Genomic DNA, 23,449 nt, shown 5'->3' with positions numbered 1-23,449 from the left:
ATAAGGACAATTTATTTAGAGAGCTTTAAACGCGTTTCTCGGCCGCAAGCTCCTGGCCGTTTCATCAAGTATAATGGATTACACATGTAAGTTGATAACAAATTTAAAAGGAGTGCCAATACATTTCATTGGTCAAAATTAGACCAATCATAGCCTAAGACACATCATATACAAGTTATAGAATGTAACCATGTTGAAACAAATTGCATAAAAGTCAAAGAATAGAAACATCTTTGCTCGTTAATAAAAGCATATTAAAATCTGCACAAATCTAAATCTGCACAAAACATTCTTATTAAATTTCCCATATTTTTCCCTTCATATAGTAACATCCAATTCTCATCCCCTTTACGAGCTCCTAACAGCTCACCTTTTCAATCACATTATACATTCACCAAGATGGATATGCATTCTCTAAAGAAAGATACACATGTCCATGTGCTTTTTCCATGTCCACGATCGCATATACACATAGACTAAAGTTCTATACAGACAGTATTTATATACTATCCCTTGTGCATTATTAAAAATAAAAAAACAACATTCATGGTTCTGTGATATATTTCTAAATTTAAGGTTTAACAACTTAGTTTCATGTACACACACTTAAATGTATATATGCATTGCTATTATTATTAATTTTTACATATTATATTATTAATTTTTACATATTATTTTTATATATTATTCTTTGCCTATTGCAGGCATAATATTACTCCAACCAATATCCAAGGTCCCTTGGTGCTTTTTTCGATCTCGTTTTCTTCTTCTCTGATCTTTATACAAATATACAAAATACTCTACAATTTTTGATAGAATTTTTATTGTCAAATAGGAACCATTTCAACCATGTCTCTCATTTATATAGCATTGATTCATCAGTCCATTATTTTACCAAGTATTAAAAATACACTTTTTAGATAGTTTATTTTATATTCAATATGTGTCTTTAACTTTAGAGAAAATCACATACAATGCCAGACATAACGCGGTATTGTTGTTTTGTGATTCAAAACCACACACAGTGCCAGACATAATGTGGTACTGAGTTTTTTTGTCACTTTAAATTGCCGACATTTTTTTTTTGGTACAATACCATCATTATCTTATTCACACACCAACATTTTTAAATGCACTATACTGATTCTGAATGTGCATATTTCTATTTTCTTTCAGAGCATTCATAATTTAATTTTTATTATTTTCTCCACTTGGGATTTTTTATCAAATCTTCTCATAAATCCCTACAATTCTTTGCACCTGCATACATATTTTGCAATTCAAGTCCGTGATGCGAAGGAGTAGTATAGATTTTACTTTGTGCATATTGGCATTAGTTTGTTTCTAACCTCATAATTTATATATAGTTATCTAACATTTAGATACTATCGAACACAGTGTCAAATACAATACATTTTATACACCTCTGATAAACATCTATTTTTTTATATATGATGTCTTATAACAGTTTCTAGACCAAATGTATTTAGATTTGTGCAGATGTAGATTTTAATATGTTTTTATTAACGAGCAAAGATGTTTCTATTCTTTGACTTTTATGCAATTTGTTTAACATGGTTACATTCTATAACTTGTATATGATGTGTCTTAGACTATGATTGGTCTAATGTTGACCAATGAAATGTATTGGCACTCCTTTTAAATTTGTTATCAACTTACATGTGTAATCCATTATACTTGATGAAACGGCCAGGAGCTTGCGGCCGAGAAACACGTTTATAGCTCTCTAAATAAATTGTCCTTATTTCTTATTATTTAAGCCTTGTTATTTTGGCTTTTTTTTATCTCAATAAACCCTGTCGTTTCTGCAAGGGTTCTTTTTCTAAAGCACTTTTATTGAGACACTTTTTGGTGAACATTAGCTCAAAGTGGATGCTGCATGCAGTGATAGCTGCTCTCTTCAATACATTGCTGCTCCAGACGATTCCCTTCCATTCGTGGAGGAGAGCCCACAGCTGCACCTTGGAAGTTTGGATGCTTTCTGTATCAGCGTACTGACTGCTGCAAAAACGTCAGCCTGCTCATTCGCACTTCTTTACATAATAGTGCCAGTACTCTTGTGAGCATATCTACAACCGTTTGTCTCTTTTTGTGACTCCAGCTTATTGAACTTATTTGCACTATGAGGTGCTGTCTTCTTTTGCTCATCTTTTAGATTCACTGCTTTGATCATCCAGTACCAAGACTAGCTGCCTGCTGCACTCAGATATTATCACTGTGCCGAAGTCTTCGTTTTACCCACAGAGACACTTAGGGCTAGATTTATTAAAGCTGAGGCATACAGGGGCGCGTATACGCGCCCCTGTATGCCTCAGCTCGCCTGTGGCGGGGCGAAATTACCCGTAGGTATTCGCCATTGCACACAAGCGCAATTTTGCGCTCGCGTGCAATCCCGCCTCCTGCCCGTACACAGCCAATCACGCGTGGGCAGGAGCTGTCAATCCCCTCGGTCTGACTAGACCGAGGAGATTGAATTTTGCCACATTAGAGGCGGCGAAGAGGATAGGGAAGCGGCGCTCTGGTGACCGCTGCTTGATAAATAACGGCGAGCATGTTCTTTTGAGAACTTGCAGCCATAGAGGTTTAATAAATCTAGCCCTTATTGTTTGAGAAGCCGCTCACAACCATATTTTGGGACATCCAAATGATAAGCATTTAAAATATTTCTTTCTTTTTATACAGACACTGTATCCAAATGTACTAATTTTTATTTGCTTTATTTATTTGTTTTATTATTTTGGTTTCATTTCCATATTTTTTCACATTGTCACATTTTCAATTCTTTTTTGTCATTCTTTGTGACAATTTCGCTTTTAATAATTGTTGCCCTGGATTATCGGGGCAAGATTTGTCACCTTGATTAGGAACACGTTGTTTTGTAGCTATCTGGCGCACTCTACCACTATACTGTTGTATAGTTTTTTCCTTTTTTCTCTCCATATAAGCCTTTATAAGGGCCTACTTTTTATCCATGGTATATCTCTCCTCCCTCTGCCTGGGCTTCCCATGCGATGTGAGCCTCTGTTCCCCGGAATGTGAAGCTCCCTGTCTACGCTGCACAACACAGGGCCCAGCCACTTGTTCATCTTCCTCTCCCCCTTCCTCTCCCCCTTCCTCTTCCTGTCCCCCTTCCTGCACCTAACTCGAAAAAGCAATACATTCAAAGAAGCCATGCTTAGAGCATGCTTATATACACTATGTAAATGTTTAAATGATGTACCAGTTTGCAAAGTAAATAAGGTTCAGATGTGCTTTCTTAGTAATTAGTATGTGTGTAATGTGGAGTAGTTGTTTGAATTTGCGCATGCTCATATTGATTTTGTATTTGTGGAATGTGTATAATGCGATGATGTCATAGTGATCGTTTTGCATAACATTGTCCAAAAGTAGTATCTGTAAATGTAAATGCCGATTTGTGATGGTCTCTTATTTGTCAAGTGGTGTAAATGTTTATTTATACTAATGTTCCATAATCTGCAATGCGAATGTTTTGTTTGTGTATCAGTGTACAATTATTTTTTCATGTTTCGTTCCGTGTTGCATGATCTGAACGTATTTAGTGATTCCTCGTTTAGTGTAAATGGTGTGCATTATTTATTGCTTATAATTGTGAATGTGTATGTGCTATGTTACGTGTGCGATTGTTGTTTGTACATTTGAGCTGTGTTTTTGTTGTGCATTATTTCGTATACGTCATACATACGTATACGTATACATATTTTTTTTATTTTTTTATTATTATAATAAATTTTAATCCTTTTTAACTCTCCATCTGCTGCTGAATCATTATTTTTGTCCTTGGTGAAACATCCTCTGGACCTTCCCAACACCTTGCATTGAGTCTCTGGACCTGTTGGTTGATCCCCGCTGATTCCTGCTCCATTGGCTCATTCTGACCACTCCAATCTGGGCATCTCTGGACTCTCCCTGGCGAGACCAGGACTCCCATTGGTGATATCTTCCGCTGGTCTACCGGACGACGTGTGGTTCCAGACTGCTGGCATTGCACATCTGTGCTTTACATTGTGTGAGTAGGATTCTACTGATCTTATCGCTCGCCATTTAAAGTTGTTTTTGACCTGCACTATGTGGCGCCCTCTATTCCTCTTAGATTTCGTATACGTTATATGATAGAGCAGTGTGTATTTCTCGCGAGATCGAGTGTTAGATGAAAAATCCGTGATTAATTCATTTAGCATTGATCTCTATGGTAGAATCTATAACTCGCCCGTGATTACGCTTATTAAATAAACGCGGTAGTTGTGTTACCGCGATGTGTTACGAGGTTCTTTTCAGACTCGTAATACCTACGTTATAAAAGATACGCAATGGAAATAACGTACAGTATATTAGCGAGCAGCCATAACGCAAAACTCGTAATCTGGCTGATTGTTTTTTTGCTTTAGTTTTTCTTTAATCTATCATCATGATCTGTTATGATTATGGTTATGATTCTGTAATTATTTCAATAATTATCGGCTAGATTACGAGTTTTTGTCGGTAAGGTTTGCGGTGCTAACGAGCAGTTTATGCTCACCACTCACCTACTGACAATGCTGGTATTATGAGCTTCCTGAAACCCGGCGTTAGCCGCAGAAAAATGAGCGGAGAGCAAAATTTAGCTACACATCTCACCTCAATACCGGCGCTGCTTACGGTAGCGGTGAACTGGCTAAACCTAAACGTGCTCATGCACGATTTCCCCATAGAAATCAATGGGGCAGATTCGGCTGAAAAAAACCTAACACCTGCAAAAAAACAGCGTTCAGCTCCTAACGCAGCCCCATTGATTCCTATGGGGAAAATACATTTATGTCTACACCTAACACCCTAACATGAACCCCGAGTCTAAACACTTCTAATCTTACACTTATTAACCCCTAATCTGCCGCCCCCGACATCGTCACCACCTGCATTATATTATTAACCCCTAATCTGCCGCTCCGGACACTACCACCATCTACATTATACTTATGAACCCCTAATCTGTCGCCCCCAACATCGTCGACACCTACATTATAGTTATTAACCCCTAATCTGCCGCCCCCAATGTTGTTGCAACCTACCTACAATTATTAACCCCTAATCTGCAGCCCCCAACGTCGCCACCACTATAATAAATAAATTAATCCCTAAATCTAAGTCTAACCCTAAACCTAACACCCCCTAACTTAAATATAATTTAAATAAATCTAAATAAAATTACTATTATTAACTAAATTATTCCTATTTAAAACTAAATACTTACCTGTAAAATAAACCCTAAGCTAGCTACAATATAACTAATACTTACATTGTAGCTAACTTAGGGTTTATTTTTATTTTACAGGCAACTTTGTATTTATTTTAACTAGGTACAATAGTTATTAAATAGATATTAACTATTTAATAACTACCTAGTTAAAATAAAGACAAATTTACCTGTAAAATAAAACCTAACCTAAATTACAATTACTCCTAATACTACACTATAGGAGCTCAATCCTATTGGCTGATTGCATCAGCCAATAGGATTGAACTTCAATCCTAATGGCTGATTGCATCAGCCAATAGGATTTTTTCTACCTTAATTCCGATTGGCTGATAGAATTCTATCAGCCAATCGGAATCTAAGGGACGCCATCTTGGATGATGTCGCTTAAAGGAACCTTCATTCGTCGTTAGTCATCGGCAGAAGAGGATGCTCCGCGTCGGATGTCTTGAAGATGGACCCGCTCTGCGTCGGATGGATGAAGATAGAAGATGCCGTATGGATGAAGACTTCTTCCCGTCTGGAGGACCACTTCGCCCGGCTTGGATGAAGACTTCTCCCGGCTTCGTTGAGGACTTCGGCCTGGCTTGGATGAAGACTTCTGCCGCTTCCTTGAGGATGGATGTCCGGTCTTCAGAACTGTAAGTCGATATTTAGGGGGTTAGTTTTAGGTTTTTTTAAGGGTGTATTGGGTGGGTTTCATTTTTAGGTTAAAGTTGGGGCCTGCAAAAGAGCTAACTGCCCTTTTAAGGGCAATGCCCATCCAAATGCCCTTTTCAGGGCAATGGGGAGCTTAGGTTTTTTTAGATAGTATTTTATTTGGGGGGTTGTTTGTGTGGGTGGTGGGTTTTACTGTTGGGGGGTTGTTTGGATTTTTTTTTTAAAAGTAAAAGAGCTGATTTCTTTGGGTCAATGCCCTGCAAAAGGCTCTTTTAAGGGCTATTGATAGTTTAGTTTAGGCTAGGGCTTTTTTTATTTTGGGGGGGCTTTTTTTATTTTGATAGGGCTATTAGATTAGGTGTAATTAGTTTAAAGATCTTGCAATTTGTTTATTATTTTCTGTAATTTAGTGTTTTGTTTTTTTTGTACTTAAGCTAATTTAATTTATTTAATTGTTTTTAATTAAGGTAATTTATTTAATTGTAGGCTTAGGTTAGGTGTTATTGTAACTTAGGTTAGGTTTTATTTTACAGGTACTTTTGTATTTATTTTAGCTAGGTAGTTATTAAATAGTTAATAACTATTAAATAACTATTGTACCTAGTTAAAATAAATACAAACTTGCATGTAAAATAAAAATAAACCCTAAGCTAGATACAATGTAACTATTAGTTATATTGTAGCTAGCTTAGGGTTTATTTTACAGGTAAGTATTTAGTTTTAAATAGGTATTATTTAGGTAATAATCTAAATTTTTATTTAGATTTATTTAAATTATATTTAAGTTAGGGGGGTTAGGGTTAGACTTAGGTTTAGGGGTTAATACATTTAGTATAGTGGCAGCGACGTTGGGGGCAGCAGATTAGGGGTTAATAAATGTAGATAGGTGGCGGCGATGTTAGGGACGGCAGATTAGGGGTTAATAATATTTAACTAATGTTTGCGAGGTGGGAGTGTGGCGGTTTAGGGGTTAATATGTTTATTATAGTTGCGGCGATGTCTGGAGCGGCAGATTAGGGGTTAATAATTTTATTATAGTGTTTGCAATGCGGGAGGGCCTCAGTTTAGGGGTTAATAGGTAGTTTATGGGTGTTAGTGTACTTTTTAGCACTTTAGTTATGAGTTTTATGTTACGGCGTTGTACCATAAAACTCTTCGTTACTGACTTTTAAATGCGTTAGGACTCTTGACGGGGTAAGGTATACCGCTCACTTTTTGGCCTCCCAGGACAGACTCGTAATACCGGCGCTATGGAAGTCCCATAGAAAAAAGACTTTACCAAGTTTACGTAAGTCGTTTTGCGGTAAGGCCAAAAAAGTGTGCGGTACCCCTATACCTGCAAGACTTGTAATACCAGCGGGCGTAAAAAAGCAGCGTTAGGACCTCTTAACGCTGCTTTTTTACCCTAACGCACAACTCGTAATCTATACGAATATTTTTTTTAATTTTTAAGTAATCTGACATTTTTTCTTGAATTCAATTTGTAAACATTCCAAAGTCTACACTATGAGATCAGGGAACACTTATTTATAATACATTAAAAACACTTCTTAAGCTGATCATTCTTTACAAGTATATTAGGGAGCATATTTAACCTTAGTCCCCTAGGAATCCTTTTAACTCTGCAGTGTTCTGATAGTGGGGTTAAATGATGTATTACAGATACAGAACGTCTTAGCTTTTTCATAATCTTTGGGTATATTAATATTTGATAAGGTTTTAAAAAACACAACTGAAATGCAAAGACTGTTATCTGTGGAGCATCAAATAATAAAAGGGAAAGTCAGGTGAATTAAGGATTTGAACAGTTTTTGATGATGATGTAATGTTCACTCCGCACCACAAGATGGCATTAGGAAGTCTTAGTTAAAATAAAGTTTAAGGAATAAAAATAAAAGGATACACCATGTTAGTTTGCATTATGAAAGACTTTTTTTATTTGGGAAATATCCTCCTTATTTAGAAATTAAGTTTTAATTGATTCTTGTGCTGTCACTATCTAGGTATTTATTGTTTTAATATTTGTAGATAGCAGACACTTCATATGATCTGTACATCTTCAACAACTTATTAATTTAAAGACGCAATTTAAACAGTTATTTTTACCCTATTCCCCTAGCCCTTTCTTTCCAATGTGGGGTTTATTACCCATGTAATTAACAGTTGATCACCTACCTTATGTATTGTATAGGAGGCAGTATACAGCACATACACACACAATGCCTCTCACATTAAAGAGGACGTGAGCATGTTATTTGTATGGCACAGATGAACTACCATACTCTAGCTGTGAAAAACTTTCAAATGCTTTGAGATATGAGGTGGCTTTCATGGGATTAGAAATTAGCATATGAGCCTATCTAAATTTAGCTTTCAACAAAAAATACCAAGAGAACAAAGCAAATTTGATGTTAAAAGTGAATTGGAAAGTTGTTTAAAATTGCATGCCCTATTTGAATCATAAAATTGCACAAGGGTTTACTCACTTCTGTTTTATACTGGCTAGCTGCTCTTTACTATGTTACAAATGGCATTAAATATGGTGGTATTTTCCAATATTATGATACTTCTGCAAACTAAAGTTATTTTCTAAAAATGTTTTGCAAACACTGCTGCTATAGAGTGCTAAAACATGTGCACACTCCTAAACTCCTATAAGCCTAACAAGGTTTACTCTATTAAGCTGCTGATTGGTAACTGCACATATATGCATCTTGTTATTGGCTCACCCAATATGGGGCCAGATTACACGCTAAATTTAATGCAGGCGGGTTAGTGCGGGTATTACAAGTTGAAAGTAAATTGTAAAAATGTGTACAAATAGTTTATTTAGCTTTATTTTGTCGTATGAAATAGCTGCATTTGCCTGTGGAAACTGCCACCTATACAGAAAATTTCAGTACTATAGTAATGTATACAGAAAAGTTATGTAAACAAAAAGGTGTTGAAGGAATTCGACTCCAAATGGGGGTATAATAGATAAGGAGGATAATGTGTGTATAGGAATGATAAAATAATGGGGCCTGTTCTGCATACAAGCTCAGTCAATTTGAATGGGCTGCAGTCTCAAAGGGGGGGGGGGGGGGACGACTGAACAGCTATTTTATATACAAAAATAAACATAACATTGAAATCCCCCTTACATATACTCGGCAGCTAGTATGAAAACGAATTAGGATTCATTAAAAGGAATATACAAAGCATACAACTTTAAACTTTTCAGTTTACTTTTATCTAATTTGTTTAATTCTTTGTTGAAAACCAGGAGCAGCAATGTACTACTGGCAGCTAAGCTGCTGATTGGTAACTGCATATATATGACTTTTGTTACTGGCTCACCCGATATGTTCAGCTAACTCCCATTAGTGCATTGCGGCTTCTTCTACAAAGGATACTAAAAGTAAACACAAGTAAAAGTATATGTAGTGTTATTTGTAACACCCAAATTAGGGTCTAAGTCACCAAACCAGCCTTGCCATAAAAAAACATTTTCTTTAGACCAACCAATTCTTCAGTAGATACTTACTCAGTAGGTGTGTTAGGCTACATGGCATATACCTAGTAAGGACCCCTATCCACTGGTTAATTTGTACCTTTATGTTGGGAAGCCCAAAGTTACAATCATCATACAAATGACAACACACCCACCAGAATCAAAAACGTGGTTGTCTCTTGGTCTGTGGAACTATTTAGCATCCTTTTGAGGAGATCTAAAATGGTATCTCCCTCTCAGCTCAATGGAAGTACTCAATCAATGAGAACATTTTTCAACATGGCTACAGTATGTGAGTGTTCCACAAAATGTCTGGCTACTGGTTGTCCTGATTGACTATCCCTTAAAACTGCTTGTATAGCACTTTTATGGTTCTCTAATCTTTTAAACAATGTTGCGCTCATTTCCCCAACATAATAAAGCCCACATGGGTAAACAATCAAATAAACTATATAATATGTTGTGCATGTCATTTAGTAGTTTATATTGTGTGCCCTGGCAAATTGTGGGTAGTTAAAATGTTTTTCCTGTTATAAGTGTATTGTACACCAAATTGATAACATCCATTCTTAGCTTCTGGTATTAAATTCTGGATTTCCTGCTCAAGTAGATATCCTGTTCTGCCAAAAAAGTTCTGCACATTCTATCCATCTTAATTGGTGTTTTTGTAAAAAAAAAAGAAAAAGGGAGGAGAAACCGTATTTATAAGACACTAGGGGGCCGATTTAACAAGGGTCGAATGGCCCCTAATCCCCCTGTTTCCCACGCGAGCCTTCAGACTCGCCGGAAACAGCAGTTAAGAAGCCGAGGTCTTAAGACCGCTGCTCCTTAACTAGTCCGCCGCATCAGCAATCAACCGATCGGATACAATCGGGTTGACTGACACTCCCTGTTAGCGGACGATTGGCCACGAATCTGCAGGGGGCGACATTGCACAAGCAGAAGATGGTGTTGCCCTGGAAGAAGTTTGTCGCTGCCTGAATGAATACTTTGCTCCGCTTGTAAGAATATAGATGTCAGGACTTCAGGACTGGTGAGTACATTTTTTGGGGTTAGTGTTAGTTTTTTGGGGGGGGGTTTCGGGTGTTTTTTTTTTATTAGGGCTTGTTTATTTTTTTAATGGGCACTAAAGAGCTGAGTAGGTGTTTGTTTTGTTTTGGGACTTTGTCATTTTTTTTCCCAAAAAGAGCTGATTTCTTTAGGGCAATGCCCTTTTAAGGGCTATTGGTAGTTTATTGTTAGATTAGTGTTTTTTTATTTTGGGGTGGCTTTTTTGTTTTTATAGGGGTATTAGATTAGGTTTAATTTTTTTTATTTTGGATAATTTTGTTTATTATTTTTTGTAATCCTAGATTTTTTTTATTTTTCGTAATTTAAGACTTTTGGAATATTTTCTTTTTTTTAAATAGTAATGTTAGGTTTATTTATAGTTTAAGCTTAGGTTTTTTTTATTTCACAGGTAAGTTTTTATTTATTTGATGGTAGTTATATTGTAACTTTAATTTAACCCTTTGAGTGCTAAGCACTTTCCCACCTGGGTGCTAAGTTTTTTTTTTATTTTTTTTTTATATATTTTTGTTTTTATAAACAATTTTTGTTTGAAGTTTCAAAGAAAAGTAGTGTACATAGTTCGCCCATCTGCGGTAAATATAACAGAACATTACATACATTGTTGTAACATTATGGTCGATCTATAAGGCAGGACAAAGAATTCAACATTGCCTCTCAAGTCTGTGCTGAAAATAGGGTTTTGGACTAGAGAGAGATAAAGGTTGCCTTCTACAGATATAAAACAACATATCTAAGTTTATTATGCTTGAATGAAGAGGAGAACAACAGTGTGAGATGAACATGTGTATATAATATCGCATATCATGTTCTGAATATGTGATAGAGAGGTTATGGGCTATATCAAATGGAACTTCAGTTTTTGTTATATTAACTTGTAAGTGATCCCAACATCTAAAATAAGAGTATTCTATACCTTTCTATTGTAATGATATTAAGATGTAGGGAGTTAGTTTTGGTGACGGCCGAACTGAGGCCATGGGATATAAAGAAGAGGATGGAAAGCAGCGGGCAAGAGCCGCTCGTATTATAGGGGGAGATATGGAGGATGAGGGACAGAGCTATCTACAGTCAGATGGTAGAGTATCCATGGAGGAGGGTATATAGTGTGTGAGTAGAGGGGTAGGGATTTCTATTATTAGGTGTCCGAAATCACGGATAAAAACTATTTGTTGATTAAGCTAGGGCCACATACTGCTTTATCCAGCCCAAGCACTCAATCAGGGCAGTAACTAGTGTAGTGAAGTGAAGAGGATGTGTCGCCTAATACAAGAACTTAAGTATAAGCATAATACCTATGCATAACTATAGATTTAGTTAATTCAGTGCAAGTAGTCACCTCTAATACTATTAGATATATTTGTCCCCAAACAACCATAGAGGGCAGTAGTGACTTAATAGGAAGTATATGCCCAAGAAGTTGGGGCAGATGAGTTTTGGCACCCTGATATGTACGCTAGAATAAGTCATTAGTATGCTGTCAGAGGAGTATTCTAGCAGAACCAATGTGGCTATGCATAGGGGTGGATGTAGGCGGTACTATCTAAGCCTTTTAACTCAGAGAGAGAGGGTTATGAAACTAGGATGAGCATACTCTAGTAGGAAGAAACATTAGACTGAGGCTAAATATAATAAACAAAGGGAAATGTGATGGGCTTGTGAGGTAGGGTAAGATTAGGTCATGAGGTGGGATGCTATTTGTGGCTATGGGATCCAATTATTCAATGTCCACAAACTCAAGTCAACTTTAGCGTAATCTAAATTCTGAGAACAAGGGATTAATTCACTACGTAAATTGGTTTGGAGTAGGGAGTTGTATATGCGTCCAATATGACTCTTATATCCCTCTGAGTAAGCTAAATACAATCCTATATTTTAATATAGGAGCTAATGGTGGTGTTGTATAGCATTAACATAAGATGTAAATCGTTTTGGGAGTCTAGATGTGATCTACATACAGGTGGATTATAATAATGTGTCATAATATATGGCCTAAGGATTAAAGGGACACTAAACCCAAAATGTTTCTTTCATGATTCAGGTAGAGAATAAAATTTAAAAAAACATTCCAATTTACTTCTATTATATATTTTGCTTGATTCTTTAGATCTCATTTGTTGAAGAAATAGCAATGCACATGTGTGAGCCAATCACACGAGGCATCTATGACCAGCACCCAATCAGCAGCTACTGAGCATATCTAGATATGCTTTTCAGCAAAGAATATCAAGAGAATGAAGCAAATTAGATAATAGAAGTAAATTAGAAAGTTGTTTAAAATTGCGTGCTCTATGTAGTTGGATCTTATCTAAGGATTATATCTTAAATAACCATCTTGAAAGTAATATCTGTGATCCTTACCTTCCCTTAGCACTTCTACACTCCTCTCCTAAAGACCTACCTCCAGAAATTAAAAGACTTAAATCTATATCCAACCCTATCAAGGCTTGGTGGAAAATATCCAAGCTTTTATCTCATAATCCTAAAATTTCAAAATATCTCACCTTAATAGGGAACCCAAAGTTTCAACCTGGCCTGCAATCTGAGGTTTTCAATAGATGGCACAATAATGGACTAAATAAACTGATTTTATTGATAGATGGTGATGGAAAAACCATTAAAACATTTGAAAAATTAAAAGGGGAAGATTTCTTTGCGTACTTGCAGATAAGGCATTTCTTCTTAGAAACAACTAGAGACGTAGGATGGTCTTGGAAATTAGGTAAACTTGAAAATTGGCTCACACTCATGACTGTGGATCGGATGTCTATTTCTGTGTGTTATCATCTTCTGGGTATTAGCAGGGGTAACCAGAATTTAGCAAGACTTGCTTTAACATGGACTTCATTGTCAGAACAAAATAGGGTAGATCCAAAAACAGTGCAACACTCTATAAGCAAAGTGAAAAAAATAACTCTTTCAGCTACTTGGCGGGAAGCACATATCAAAATTCTCCACAGGGCATATTTTACTCTGGAAACGGGTCGCAGGGTTCATAATTCAGGCTTTGATAAATGCCCCAAGTGCTCACTCCCAGCAGCCAATTTAGAACACATGTTTTGGTTTTGCCCAAAAGTAAGAAACACTTGGTGTAAGTTAGAATATTGGCTGAATAAGGTGCTGAAAATTCCCCCTGTAACTTTTACTTTATATCAAATTATACTTTGTAAGGATAATCTAAGTGAACGTCACCCTAATGATAACCTGATCTCTATCTCGATATTAGCTACTAGATACCTAATATGTAAAAAATGGAAAATGCGCTCAGTGCCTAGCGTATCCGAAATCCAGAACTGTCTAAAAAAACAATGCCTACTAGAACAAAAAGATACAGACATAGATAACGAAGAGGACATAAGGAATTTCTTTAACAAATGGGCAGTATATATTAAATCACTCTCTGAAAATGAAAAAGAATATATGATTTTTCCTTTCCAAAACTCTGAATTAATCTTACTAGGCATCTGGTAGTTGGGGACAGAGGGAGATGAGAGAGAGGTGGTTATTTTTTTCCCCTTTTTTTTTTTTGTTTTGTTTTGTTACTTCTTGTGTTTTGCTGTTTTACATAAAATTAGAAAATCCCAACAATAAGGTGATATAAGGTAATAATGTTTACCTTTTTTTTCTTCTTGATGAAAAGCAAATTCTCCCCGGAGTAGAGGGAGGGTCAGAGGTCATTTGCTTTTTTTTTTTTTCTTTTTTTTTTTTTCTCTTCTTTCTCTCTCCCCTCATTTTTTTTTCGGGGTGAAACTGTCTAAATTTTTAGATGAGGATGATTATGTTTCTTCATTTGTTCTTATTGTTTTTTTTCCTTCTCTTTTGAAATAATTCAAGATCAGACTATTGTATAATATCACTTTTTCTGTTGGTTAATAAAGAATTGTTAAAAAAAAAATTGTGTGCTCTATTTGAATCACAAAAGAAAAAATGTGGGTTTTATGTCCCTTTAAGACAAACATATAAGGATGTAAAGTGCCTTAGATTCATTGCATAAAAGAAAACAGTACATGCAAACATTCATAAACCAAAGATAAGTCTGCCTATCTACATTGGTGTAAACTGAGTATATGCATAGAATCTCCAAGCATCAAGTATAACTAATAATAGGTACATTCCACTTTCTTAATAAAACCTTTAACTAATACATAATCTGAGGGGCAAATTACAGGCAATATTGTAGTCCAACATGAGTTATGAGTAAGTAAAATATAGAGGGGAATAGAAACTATAAGCTCTATAATTCCTATGTTTAAGGTTATGGCTACAAGGACCTAAGGATACGGAGCTTTCTACTGCCCCTTTGGCATTCCCTAGGTGTGTGTGGTGAGGCTAAACATGGCACATATCAGTAATGCTATGTAAATGGCCCAGAGATGGAAATCTGTCTTAATATTATATAATCTAGCAAGGGGTATACTTCTACCAAATATTGACAGGCCCTGGAGTGATAATCAGCAATGTAGAATGTGGTGAGCTCAATATGAGTACTATCCATCTTATCCAAGAATCTAAAAATATGCATATACCTTCATGTATATAAATAATAAATAGCAATAATTGGAATAGAATTACTTATATTCTAGCTAAGGAGGGGATATCCTGGCATAACAGCTATTACAATGTACCCAATACACACATAGTATAAAAGTGAGAAGATGATGAACATAAAGCCAATCATAGATTAAATATTGTGAACTGGGGTGAGGGTGTAAATCCAATAAGTGGGCATATATTAGATGTATTTGTGTTTTTCAGACTAGAGAGGGAGTAACTGGTGTCTTTCTTATGTTACCCCAAATGAGGGTAGTATCCCAGCCCAAATGTATGTAGCTTCCAGCTCTTTAGCGCTCTGTAGTATATGGAGATAGATGAGACCTTTATATTGGAAACAGTAAGTAATTAGCACATAACAATTACATAACAGACTAAAACGAAAGCTCAAGTGAGCAATGTGAACATTAAACTTCTGCTATAGATATATTATTAATTATATAGGATAAACATATTATGAAAAGGGGGTAAGAAAGATTGCTGATGGATAATTGCGTGCAATTTAACCCACTCCAGACCTATGGCGATCTGAACGGTATAGAGGCACGACAGTAACGCATCTCCTATGCTGCCTTAAGTCCCAGGATCCAGCAAGCAGGGAATTAGCTATCAGGGTCCACCAAACATCAGGCTTGGTGCCGTCATTAGTGGAATTTGAAACCAATATTGCAAGAAGTTACTAGAGCTTGTATGCTATGTCTTTTAGCTGTCTCCAAGTTTCGCATCAACATAAGCATATTCACTGTATACAGTACCATCCAACCTGTATAATATGAGCTAAAAAACGCCTACCCAACTACAGTCTGTATGGGACCCACTACAAAATGTCCCCGGTCCAGGGAGTACTTCAGGTCGCAAGCCAGGGAGAAGTCAAAGAACATGATTGCCTGATCATTCCTTCTGTTATCCGCTCTGGGTAATGGCGACGCTGGGTATGCTTGAGAAAGGTAATGTGACTCATCCACTACCCAGTCTGATGGTATATACATATGGTGGGGTCTACTCACAGTGAGAACCGTGACATTGACTGGAGGGGAAAGCTGGCAGATGTCACTGCTCGTATTCAACAAAATCAGCTGAGCGGTTCCGGGAGAGCTATATGACCTGATGTCCAAGTGCTTAGAACTGTCTTTCTGGGAGAGCGAGTCCCCGTCGTGTAGCTTCTGGCTTAATGGTGATTGGTGAATAGTTAGTTACATCAGGTGAGACACAGCTAGGTGCAAACAGAGCCTCCGCTTCCTCAGCTAAGATCCTGAGATGCTTCTTAATGTCAAGGTAAATATCGGTAGCTGTATGTTCACTACAGGTCCCCATGCTGATACCGTGGGTGTTGTCACTCCACTGAGAGTCGGTTACTGCCATGGCAATAAAGAGGCTGCCGTACTAGTATTACCACGTGTCTTGGATAAAAGGTCACTGCTTCATCATAGTCAGCGGTTTATAGTTGCCAGGGAGTGCCGTTAATGGCTAATCTTCTCCTGCGTGAGTCCTCTCGTGAAGCTAAAAGATGGCTGCCAGCATGGGACCTGATAGACCTCACATCAAGATCACATCGAGTAGCTTTGCCTTGATATGCCCCAAAGTCTTCAGACTGCTCCAGTAAGAGCTATGGGTTGTCAGACATTCAGTAATAATCACTTCTACTGAGCCGAATGGTCAAATATATAAATTTTAGTAATAAATAGCCAGAGCTATGATATCATGCAACCATTCAGGCTCAGTGCTGGCTCCGCCCCCCTTTTTTATATATCTAATTTAAAAAAAATTTTTAACTTTTTTTCAGATCCCCACGACTTACACTGTTGGAAAGGTTAGGTGATTGCATTGTTAAGTATAAATAAAGTTGCGTGTGTCATCACGTCATTGCGTGTGACGTCACCGCACATAACGTGACGCCCCGGTGATGCCTGTCACTATGCAGGCCCGATCGCCAGGGTAGGAGCGGGTGGGAGCCCCCAGATCTCCCTCAAGGTGGGAGAGTGCTAGCGACGGCTCTGAGCCGTCATTAGCACTAGAGTGGGAAACTCTGTGACGGCTGAGAGCCGTTGTTAGCACTCAAGGGGTTAAAATTAGGGGTTGTTAGGTTTAGGGGTTAATAGTCTAATTTAGTTTGTTGCGATATTGGGGGTCGGTGGTTTAGGGGTTAATAGGTTAATTTTAGTAGTAGTGATGTGTGGGGGTGGCGGTTTAGGGGTTAATAGGTTTATTTAGGGAGTCTCGATGTGGGGGTCGGCAGTTTAGGGGTTAATAGCTTTATTTTAGTAGTAGCGATGTGGGGTGGTCTGCGGTTTAGGGGTTATTAGGTTTATTTAGTGTTGGTGATGTGGGGTGGTTAGCGGTTTAGGGGTTCAATAGGTTTATTTAGGTGTTAGCGATGTGGGTGGGTGGCAGGTTAGGGGTTAATTTTTTTTTTTAGTATTGGCGATGTCAGATGGCAGTTTAGGGGTTAATAGCTTTATTTAGTGTTGGCGATGTCGGGGGTCTTGGATTAGGGGTATTTTAGACTAGGTTTTATGTTAGGTTGTTAGATTTATAATAAACTTTCTAGTCTCCATAGACATCAATGCGGATTGCATTATAGCAGGTATTAGTTTTTTTCTAACACTTTTTCTCCATTGATTTCAATGGGGAAAACATGCACAAGCACGTTAAATCAGGACTTGGCTTTTGTGCGGTATGGAGCTTAACGCACCATAAAGCATAACACAAGAAGGTTTTTTGTAACTTGTAATAGCAGCTCTACAGAAAATGCGGTACCGCTAAATTTTTAGCGTTATTTACGCACCGGGTTAGCTCACAACTTGAAATCTTGGTGTAAATTAGTTATTTTAATATTGAAGATAAAAGTGTAAAGGTTTAGCGTCTGTAAAGTACTTTAGTTTCTATAAAGCAATGGTTACACCCATGTTTGAACTTAGGTTTTATATTTATTTCTCTCTCCTTCTGAGGACAATTAGAGACTTATATAAATCAGGCAATAAAAGAGAGTGTCCAAACCAGGTTTGGTGGAAACTCTATGAGCCTTGTTTGCACATTATCTTTTATTGCTTGTTTTTTACCTGTGCCTAATTGTCCTCACCAGGGCCTTGATATTTAAAACATTGACAGACTGATGAAAAACTGCCTTACTGGCCTCAACAACCTTGCAGTCTGTTGGTCTGTCAAGATTTTCAAAGAAAAGGGGTATGGCCGACCATTCCATTCCCGGCGAGCGGTGATGTCACCACCTGCATCGCTGACATCGCCGCTAGTCAACATTTTGCTGTGGCTATGGAGGTCCTATTTGAAGCGTGCTTACATGGCATAGACAGTGGGTTCACTGAAACTAAAATTAGTTTCTATGTAGGCACACTCCAAATATTGCCTGTGGGACCTAAGTTTTAATACACCTACTCTAGCTAGCTTAGGTGATGGCCGCTACCCTCCTCGCAACCTGCACTTTGTTGATTCTAACATATTGCACTGGTGTCAATGTGTCTGCCTATTCCCACTAGCACGCCCTGCTAACTCCCCTTGAACGCCTATACCTACGTTACATCTAACCTACACTCACCCCTGCACTGCCTCGCTACCTCCCACCGACTGATTACACCTACTTCAGAGCTGACCTACACTCCCCTGCACCACACAGCTAACTCTCTCTGACCACCTACACCTACATCATGCCTAACCTACACACCCCTGGAATGGCCAGATAAGTCCTTAATACCGCCTAAAATTATGTAATGTCTAACCTTCACTCCCCTGGAACAACCCAGCTAACTCCCACACTCTGCCTACTGTCAGAAAAATACCTCACTATAACAAACTATACTTAGAAAAGCTCCCCATTATAACTATAGGAGCTATGTCGCTAAAATAATAATGAATGTTTAAATGATGTGTCACAGAGATACGTTAACATTTCAGCAACCGTCCATTGCAGGGCCAGCAAAACTTTGCTGGCCTACCCGGTCTCCTGGAACTCAGCAATGGACTGGAATTGAGCCCAGGTCCAGCACATCTTAAAAGGGGTGGTGATCGAACAGGGTGCAGGGGATCTAGTCGCCCCTTTTAGTATGTTGTTGGCAACTTGATGAGGCACCTAAGGATACCACTTGTGGGATGCTACCTTCTGGAAGGAATGGGGGACTGGAATTGAAGGGTCCCCAATTCCTCCCAGAAGGTAGCACTCCAAAACAAGTGGTATCCCTAGGTACTTCATCAAATTGCCAACAAAATTCTAAAATGGTGACTTAATACACTGCACCTTGCCCAATCGGCACCCCTTTTAAGAAGTGCTGGACTGGGGCTCAGTTCCAGGAGCCCGGCTAGGCCAGTGAGGTCTTGCCAGTCCTCCAGCATTTGCCACATCTCCTTGTCAAATTGTAAACATCTTAAAAGGTATTTAATGGATGCTTACTATTATTTCAAACATAAATATATATTTTAAATACAATACTTTAAACAATATGCATTGTGCATGACTATGCATATCATTTAAACATTGACCCCTAAATTGCCATAACCTAAACCTAACTATAGAAGCTAAGGCTCTACACATAAATATTCAATATTTAAAATGATGCATTGTTATGTAGAATGCATATTATTTAAATATTTGCATATAAATTAAAATTTCATTAATGTTGCATGTATTTGTTATTAAAGACAGAATAATTAAAATTATAGTTCTACATAACTGTATGCCTGTTATGTAAATATATAATGTAATGCTACTGACTACTAAAAATAAATATATATTAACATATATATCTATGTTATCACTAATAAACACAACAAGCTAACATAAATACATTTTAATTTATATGCAATACTTAAAAAAAATATGCAATATACATGCAAAACATTTAAATATTGAATACCAATGCAAGGCTAGACTACATTATATCTACAATGTTTCAAATAAAATGCATGGTCATGTATAATGCATATTAGTTTAAAGTATTGGATATAAATTAAAATTTAGATATTCTTGCTTGATGTATTTATAATTTTTAATATAAATATAGTTTTAAAATGTATATTTGTTATAAAAGACAGTTGCATTATAATTATAGTATTAAATAACTGCATGCATGTTATGTAATAATACAATTGTAATACTAATAACTTTTGTAACATAAATATCATTTTTAGAATATATATTTATGTTTAAAATAAAATACACAACAAGTAAAATACATACATAATAATTTATATACAATAGTTAAAAGAATATGCATCATACATAAAAATGCATAATATTATAAACATTTTAGATAAATGCACTATTAACCCCTAAGCTGCTCTAACCTAATCAACCCCCATACAGGTATGGGGTATGTTTAGGAGATTAAAGCCTACTTTATGCTTATCATTATTAATCACCTGTTTAACCTATACAGGTATGGGGGTGGTTAGGTGATTAAAGCTTAAACTGCCACCTCCCAACACAAACTATAACTACACTAACTAACACCTAACCCCTGCTCTAAACTAAACCCCCTAAATTACATGAAAATAAAAAAATCTAAGTTACAAAAAATAATAAAATACAGTATCCAAAATAAAAAAACACCATTATACTGTACTTAACATTAATCTACATGCCCCATATAAAAAAATCCCACCCAAAACAAAAAAGAACCCTAACACTAAAATAAATTACAATAGCCCTTAAAAGGGCCTTTTGTAGGGTATTGCCCTAAGGAAAATTCAGCTCTTTTACACTTAAACAAAATTACAAAAAACCTCTGCAATACAAATAACCCCCCACCCCAAAATAATAAAATCTACCTAAAATATCTATCCTAAAAAAATCCCTTACTAAACCCAAAGGTTGTACTCAGTGATCGAGTATCCGGCTTCTCTTGATCCGACATTGGGGCCTCTTCATCCCGGCTCCTGGAGCCCCATCTTCAAAGTGGTGGCAGCGGACTACAACGGCCTTTTCCACCACCTCCACTCCAAAATCTTCATCCACATCAGGACCCTCTTCATACTTAAAACACGGAAAGGGACTGGACTGGGTACACATCCCTTGAATCTGCAACATGCTCAGCCCTGGGTGCTATAGCACTCTCAGGAAGCTGTGCTGTCTCTAGAGTCACAGGCAGTTAACCCCAGACAAGCCTGAGTGCAAGGCCCATAGGGAAAATTACAAAATAAATGAATACAACACACAGAGAAAGTCCAGCACTGGTTTACAAGCTCTCAGCTAAGATTAAAAGCAAAACTGGAAGAGTTAGTTACTGCATCTGGCCAAATGGGACAAGCCCAGGTACCACATCAAGGTCTCTTCCAAAACCTGGGTCCCTAATACAGCCATACAAATGCAAGCTCTCAATCAAACGCATTGGGAACAAGTCATGGTTCACAGACTTATGTAATAACCCTAGACATATTTAAAACATGGAAGGGGACTGCAATCTCAAACTGGACTGGGTACACATCCATGACCCTGCAACATGCTCAGCCCTGGGTGCTATAACACTCTCAGGAAGCTGTGCTGTCTCCAGAGTCACAGACAGTTAACCCCAGACAAGCCTGGGTGCAAGGCCCATAGGGAAAATTACAAAATAAATTAATACAACACACAGAGAAAGTCCAGCACTCGCTTACAAGCTCTTAGCTAAGATTAAAAGCAAAGCAGGAAGTGTTAGTTACCACATCTGGCCAAATGGGACACACCCAGGTACCACATCAAGGACTCTTCCAAAACCTGGGTCCTTAATACAGCCATACAAATGCAAGCTCTCAATCAAACAAACTGGGAACAAGTCAGGGTTCACAGACTAATGTAATCACCCTAGACATATTCAAAACACGGAAAGGGACTGTACTCTCAGACTGGACTGGGTACACATCCCATGACCCTGCAACATGCTCAGCCCTGAGTGCTATAACACTCTCAGGAAGCTGTGCTGTCTCCAGAGTCACAGGCAGTTAACCCCAGGCAAGCCTGGGTGCAAGGCCCATAGGGAAAATGACAAGATAAATTAATACAACACACAGAAAAAGTCCAGCACTTGCTTACAAGCTCTTGGCTAAGATTAAAAGCAAAACTGGAAGAGTTAGTTAACGCATCTGGCCAAATGGGACAAGCCCAGGTACCACGTCAAGGTCTCTTCCAAAACCTGGGTCCCTAATACAGCCATACAAATACAAGCTCTCAATTTGGGTTGTTAACATATAACTTTTAAATAATTAAATTATTTAAGAATATTCTACATGGATTGGGGAGTTGTCCTGTTATGATTATGATAATATTCTTCCCATAGGAAGTTCATTGCCAGAAAAGCGTCCATTCTTTTTGTAGTTACATAATGGAATTTCTCTAGAATTAATGTGTGAGAGATTAAAGATTCTCACTCTGTAATTAACAGTAATTGACTTCCACTTCCTAGGAATTAATCTTTTAGCGCAGTTAAGCATAAGGATTAGTAACCTATGCCTTTATTTACATTTAATTCTTGGAAGGTTATTTAGTAGGTATATAGATGGATCTAACGGTATTTGTATGCCTAGAACATGTTCTATTGCAATTGTTATCTCTTGCCAGTACCTTGATATGTCAGGACAGGTCCACCATATGTGTTGGTAGTCTCCTATCCCCCCACATAATCTCCAGCAGTCAGTTTTCATCCAGTTTTGGTTTTAATCTTAGCTGAGAGCTTGTAAGCGAGTGCTGGACTTTCACTATGTGTTGTATTAATTTATTTAGTAATTTTTCCTATGGGCCTTGCACCCAGGCTTGTCTAGGGTTAACTGCTTGTGACTCTGGAGGCAGCACAGCTTTCTGAGAGTGCTATAGAACCTAGGGCTGAGCATGTTGCAGGGTCATGGGATGTGTATCCAGTCCAGTCTGACAGTGCAGTCCCCTTCTATGTTTTAAATATGTCTAGGGTTATTACTAGTGATGTCGCGAATAGTTCGCTGGCGAATAGTTCCCGGCGAACATAGCTTGTTCGCGTTCGCCGCGGCGGGCGAACATATGCGATGTTCGATCCGCCTCCTATTCGTCATCATTGAGTAAACTTTGACCCTGTATCTCACAGTCTGCAGACACATTTCAGCCAATCAGCAGCAGACACTCCCTCCCAGACCCTCCCAGCTCCTGGACAGCAGCCATTTTAGATTCATTCTGATCCTGCATTCTTAGTGAGAGGAGGGATAGTGTAGCTGCTGCTGCTTTTATAGGGAAATTCATAGCTAGGCTAGTGTATTCAGTGTCCACTACAGTCCTGAAGGACTCATCTGATCTCTGCTGTAAGGACAGCACCTCAAAAAGCCCTTTTTATGGCTAGAACATCTTTTTTTTTTTTTTTTTTTTTGCCTGTGTAATTTTGACTGTGAAACATCAGTCTGCTAGTGTAATCTAATTGCAGTTGCCTGCCTGCCAGTGTGTGTGCCAGGCCAGCTTG

This window comes from Bombina bombina, chromosome 6, assembly GCF_027579735.1.
Source record: "Bombina bombina isolate aBomBom1 chromosome 6, aBomBom1.pri, whole genome shotgun sequence".
Taxonomy (NCBI): domain Eukaryota; kingdom Metazoa; phylum Chordata; class Amphibia; order Anura; family Bombinatoridae; genus Bombina; species Bombina bombina.
This window is presented reverse-complemented; position numbering follows the sequence as displayed.